The sequence below is a fragment of the Solea senegalensis genome, linkage group LG3 (genome assembly GCF_019176455.1).
Source record: "Solea senegalensis isolate Sse05_10M linkage group LG3, IFAPA_SoseM_1, whole genome shotgun sequence".
Taxonomy (NCBI): Eukaryota; Metazoa; Chordata; class Actinopteri; order Pleuronectiformes; family Soleidae; genus Solea; species Solea senegalensis.
Window position 1 is genome coordinate 27768369 of NC_058023.1, and position 6070 is coordinate 27774438.

The window sequence follows — 6070 nt, forward strand, 5'->3', positions numbered from 1 at the left end:
GGTTCCTCTCTCTTCTCATGTACAGCAGCACATTCTATACGTTCACATTTCTTGATTTCGTTTATAAATATCCAAGAAAGAAAACTAAAATACATGACCAACACCCAAACATCACGTCACGTGAGCTCATCAGTAGCTATGTTTACATTCAAATGTGCTAGAAATATCTGTTTTAAAGCCAATATCGGGAGTTTGTTCAAGAACTACGGTATTTACAAAATGGACATTGGAGAAGACCTGGAACTAGCAGCGGAGACAATAAACTCTGCGGGAAAATGTTGAGGAAACATTGTAAATCAAGTGAGAGGCTCATTTTCCCATATGTCGCTTTTCCATTGTACAGTTCTAGCGCGACTCGCCAGAGAGTGTCGTCACCGCAAGAACCATGAGTCCAGGAATCAAACCGAACAAGCGTTGTAGATCAGTTAAAAATCCTGAAAACATGCGTTAATCTACATTTACAGTTAATCTACATCCAAACATTTAAAAAGGAAATTCCTAAAATCTCAATATTTCACAGAGGAGTCTGGTGTATTTAGCAACTGTGAGCCGCATCACAACCTCTTCGGTCGTCACACGGGAAGCACTCAAGTCATCTTTTTAACGAACTGATTCTAATGATTCAGTACGCTGGAAAACAACGTGCCTGGTACCCAAACCGCTAGAAGTGTGTAGTGGAAAAGCAGCAACAGACTTTGATTCTTTTAGCAACCCGGCAGTGGTGCCCCCTGGTGGTTATTCACTATATTCTTACTTCCTGGTTGGCCTCAAAGAAGACAACACCCACGTACAGTCTATGGTGTCAACACAGGCACAACTTGCTGACTTGGATAAACAAGATTTTCTTTCTGGTTCTGTGATTGGAGCAATATTTCACTGTTGCACATTTTATGTTTACATTAGATGTTTATAGTATTTTTTTGTATTGCTGCTATGTTGAAACAGTTTCCCCTTTGGGATGAATAAAGTATTTCTATTCTATTTTGTTTCATACTGTGGTTTCCTCATCATGTGTGTGTGCCATGTCTACCTTTTTAAACCTTTACCTCCCTCAGGTGTAATATTTGAAAGACTTTTTTTTGAATTTCACGCGTTTCCACTCCGGTGCTTGTGTGCGCAAATTTGCATAAAAGCCAACTGACGGGAACCCGGCCTTGTGAGCAATTATGCCGTAAAAAGCCGCTCACCTTCATAAATAAAGCAGAAATAGTTTAGCAGCAGCCATTTGATCTGATTTATGGAGTCTCATGAAGGTCGCTCGGTGAACATACCGGTTTCTCTTCCTGCCTGTGACCCGTGTGACACTGCACAGTAGCCTCCTGAAACTCGAAGCTGACGCTCGGTCGTGATGTGTGTGTTATTTATTCTAAGCCCGGGCCTGACACACAAAACCGTGTCGCTATGTCCAGCATTTCAATAATCGCGAGTGGCTTCCTTCCCTCGCCAGACTCGGCCCATTCATCAGCGTTAAAGTGTCGGACGACCCTCTGCCGCTTTCGTGGAAAGTGAATGACACAGAGGTCTTATCGTCACCACACACTCGAGACACTGACTGAGAGATTACACTGTTCCAACAGGTGAACGTTTGAGCCTCAATCACGTCCTCGGCGCTCTCTGTTTGGTCACTGTTGTGACACGTGAAAACTCCAGTAAGGATGCAGGTACTTTTTCCTTCGAGCTGTTTAGTCATAATAAGCCAACCTGCATGAAGGACACAGTTGACCCCCCCGGGAAAAGCTGTCCTCTCCTATTTGTTTTGGTAACTGAATACTGCAGATCCCTTTGTGCTATAAATTGAGTCATTTTTTTCCCCCACAAAGGAAAACACGGCGAGAGCAAGACTTGCAGGAAATCGAGCAGCGTTCTTTCTATCTATTACACTGTGTTACACTGTGCAATCAGGTTTAAAATGTCCAGGGTGTGACATTTAGTTCACTGACAGAAGTCAAATATACATGTGTATTAGTGTATAATTACGAAATAATTTAGTTTAAAGCCCACATAGACCGGAAGCTCCAATTAACGCTGCGTTTGTGTGTGTGTGTATGTGCGTCATTACCTCGTTTATGAAACCCTAAAGTTTCAGAACAAACAGTTCAGCCACTGCTGAGAAAATAGTGTTGTATTGTTTTCCTGGGCTCTGCGAAGCGGATCGACACTTCCTTAATTTGATGTCGTCATCAGAAATCCTCACCACTCGTCTCACCACTGTAGCGCCTCCTGGTGCAGGCACTAGTCCGGGCACATCCGGTTGCGTACATTCAACCGCAGAAGAAGAAGAACTACTCTCGTTGTAGCTGCTGAGATGCAGAGCACCCACCGTGCCAGAGGGGGAGCTGTGTATCTGAGAGCTGGCCTATCTATTACGTCACTTCCAGGTACCTGGCCAATCACAGGACAGTGGGAAAGCTCTCGTTGGCTGGCCAATCACAACACAGTCCACGTTCTGGGGGTGTGGTTTTGGTCTGAAACAGCGCGGCTGGCGAGAGCGTCAGTGAGGAGATATTTTGATCGGCTCGTTTGCAGCGATTAGGAGGTTTTTAACCATGAAAACAAGTTAATATATGTAAGTAGACCTCCATAACTAACATATATGTGTGATACAAGCATTCTATGTCACCTTTAAGCCTTTTATGAAGCACTTTAGGCAAGGACCTTGCTACCTTGATCCATTTGTTGCATTCTGCTGTCTCACCATTAGATGTCACTAATTCTGACACACTCAATGTTTAAGCCCGCCCCACACTAGAGGATCTTCAAATCTGACTTGATTTTAAAAAAACGTCCGAGACCACAGTTTTTAAACCCGGGAAAGCACGGACGAGGCGATCCAGTCGGGACGCCGGACCACACGCGTGTTTTTAAATCGTTTATTCAAACCATTTCAGGGAGGAGATTCCCAGGATTTTGGAATCTCACAGAAAGAGACTTGGCTTGTACAAGTTAGGGTTCTAAACCAAAGTGCGCAACATCCGTTTACTGGTCAACTCGCTCTCATTGGTTGTTGCGGGGTTCCGCTCGCGCCCCAATCGCTGTTCAGTCGTAAATATTGTCGCAATGTTGAGGAAATCGGGGCGACTACGCTGCGCTACAGGATAATCTGGCCGAATAATCTAGGCTTTAAATCAGCCTAAAATCGGCTAATCGGAAAGCACTCGCGATCGTCGGAAGGGCCAGATCGGGACCGAAATCTGGCCAATTATTTGCTCATAGAGCAAAGAAACACGAGGTTTCAAAATGCAGCAGCAGCAGGTCCCTGGTGTGTGGAGCAGAGTGTTTGGATTCAATTTGGAGTTTGAGCTGTGAAGTCAGGGGAGGGAGGCGAGGGGGGGAGGGGAGGGAAGAGACGTTTGAATGTCTGTGAACCTGGCAGCGGGACAGACGGAGCAGGTCAAACAGTATGGCTTATTGTCCCTTTAAGCTGCCAGCGAGCCAGTCAGGCAGCCCACACAGCGAGGGACCCACGGACGCCCTCGTTCACCCGCCTCACTGCTGCGCTCAACAGCGGCTGACAGCTTGATTTACAACCCCCGCATTTCAGCCTTTCAGCCGCTCTCTTATCCAGAGGCACTTGCGCTGTACTGTAAGTCGGGAGTGGAAATAGCGTCAGCTCGTTGGCGTACAGTAAAGAAATGAGCAAAGGAATCTCGAGCCACGCGTGTACGACGCCAACGAGTGTGCGGAACGCTTTCTTTCAGCTCACCTGAAAAACACACATAGCTGCTGGACTTTTTAATAGGAAATCCGATCCACGGTCAGCGTCTCTTTCCACCTGTTCCCCCTCTGCCTCGGTGCAGAACACAACCGCTCTCTGTGCTTGTGCCTCGGCTCTTTTGTGACATCTGTAACGCTGAGCCCTATTTACAGCAGACACAGGCAGCGCGAGAGCGAGGGGCAATAAAGGGTAAACCTATAGGCCCGCACATGCAGCCGGGAGAGGAAGCGCGAGGGTCAGCGCGGCATGGCGAGCACAAAAGGAAGGGCCAAAAAAAAAAGAAAACGAGGCACGTCGTACGTCTCTGATCCGTCCCCTCTTTATCTCCGCTGTTTCTCCTCCTCCTCCTCTGTTTCTTTTTGGGAACCCTGCTTTGCAAACAATCCCGACTGGTATGGGAACGCGTGCTTTGTGGCGACGGCTGAGATAACGCGGACAATGAGAGGCAAAAAATGATCTTCCTTATCAAGAAGGGGCATCTCGCCCGAACTGCGCCACGCTCAGCCGTCAAGGAGCAGTCCTTGGTGATGAACTTTTAATAGTGAAATGTTAAAGGGTCTGGGATTTGACAGCAGTGAGGACTTCAGGACTAATCTGAAGGTCGTCAGCGCGTTTAATGAATTTGTGCATTTGGGTGACCTTTAACCCTGAGCAATGATGTTCAGCAGGAGTTGTTCTTGCACCTCAACCATGAAGGGAAACTGTGAATGTGGATATGTGTACCCACGAGTAGCCCGATGAGACTGAGCTCATGGTTAAATAGTTTGACATCATGAAGCAATAGTCACAAAAAAAATTGTCTTCAATTACCCACAGCCCCCTTCTTACTTTGACCTGGTATAACCCATCTCTCAAAAAACCTCCCACCCCCTCTAAGAATGGAGGAAAGTGGTTCCAGATTTGGCCTAAAGGAAAAGTGTCAATCAAGTCTGGGGTGTTTTTTTGTTTTTTTGCAGCGATCCACTTCTCCAAGGACACATCACGAGGAGGAGACTGTAAATTGAATCATCCTCGTCCTCGTGACTGTCTCAGTAAAATAAACATCCCCTTATTATTTCTTTTTTTTCCCAGGGAGAAAGACAAATATTTTTTAATAAATCATGTGTCATATTGTTTTTTTTATCTTGGGAAGAAAAACAAACAAACTACACTGTCACTCGTCAAGTTTATCTACCTGTGTCATCTCTGTTACCACAGGCAGAGCGGGGGGTTCACTGTTATCACTGTTATCACTGTGCTGTCATCAGACGCATCAGTGCACTCGAGTCAAGGAAGGTTCGGTTACACTTACTGGAAGAATCTCCAGCAGCTAAACAGCACATTCTTCAAATTCTATTGTGGCCATAAATGCACGATATTATATATATATTGTACTGTTGTTTTCGTTGGCAGCGAGACTTGGGTTCAAACGCGGAAGAAAGACACTTTACACGAAACCAGGGATTCAATCGTCGCAGAAATGGTGTGTTGTGTCTATTGGAACTTTCTTAATAAAGCTGCTGCCAGCTATGAGTTTGCCAAAAAGGTCGAAGAACTTACATGTGATTTAGATTTTCTGTTGTTTTCATCATCAATGCGGTTTGGCTGTTTTTCCTTGTGTTGCCGCACCCTGATGTGATTCACCTGTGTCTCAGGAGTGTCGCCCGTGTTCAATTATCTCCCCGGTGTATTTAGTTTCTGTGCTACCTACATCTTTGTCAGTTCATCTGTTCTGTCCAGGTTTGCTCTGTTCCCACTCCTTGTGTTCCTCGTTTCCTCATGCTCTGTTCCCATGGTAGTGTTTCTTAACCTGATCTACTGATTGAGTTTGTTTCACCTCATTTGTTAAGTTTCTAAAAGGCTCTTTTGTGTCTTTCGCTTTGGTCTCTCTTTTAATTGATCTGATTGACAAACTAAAAATATCTAAAGTTTGCAGCAAACATTTAACACTGATGGCTACATCCAATATGCGAGAGGAATTTGTGATATTTTGAGAACCTGAACATCACACCTGATGAAAACTTCAAAAATTGGAAGTGGGAGGGGCTAATAATGGCCGCAAAAACTTCTATTAGGTCTTCTGATGTCAGGTTTAACGTACATGAACGAAACTTGGTACACACGTTCATTAGGTCGGGTTGGTCAAAAAAGTCGATGACGACTTCCCCGTGACTCCTACAGGAAGTCCGCCATTTTGGATTGAACGCCAACGAGGGGGTCATTTTGACCGTCTGTTGAAAATGTGTGCATAATTTAAATTTTATGTTATATTATTAAAAAGTTCTGGTAATTTCTACCTGTCCACTGACCCCAATCGTTAAATGATGTAAGAACATCTTTCTCGTAGGTAGGACATACTTTCCGGTAGTTTGATAA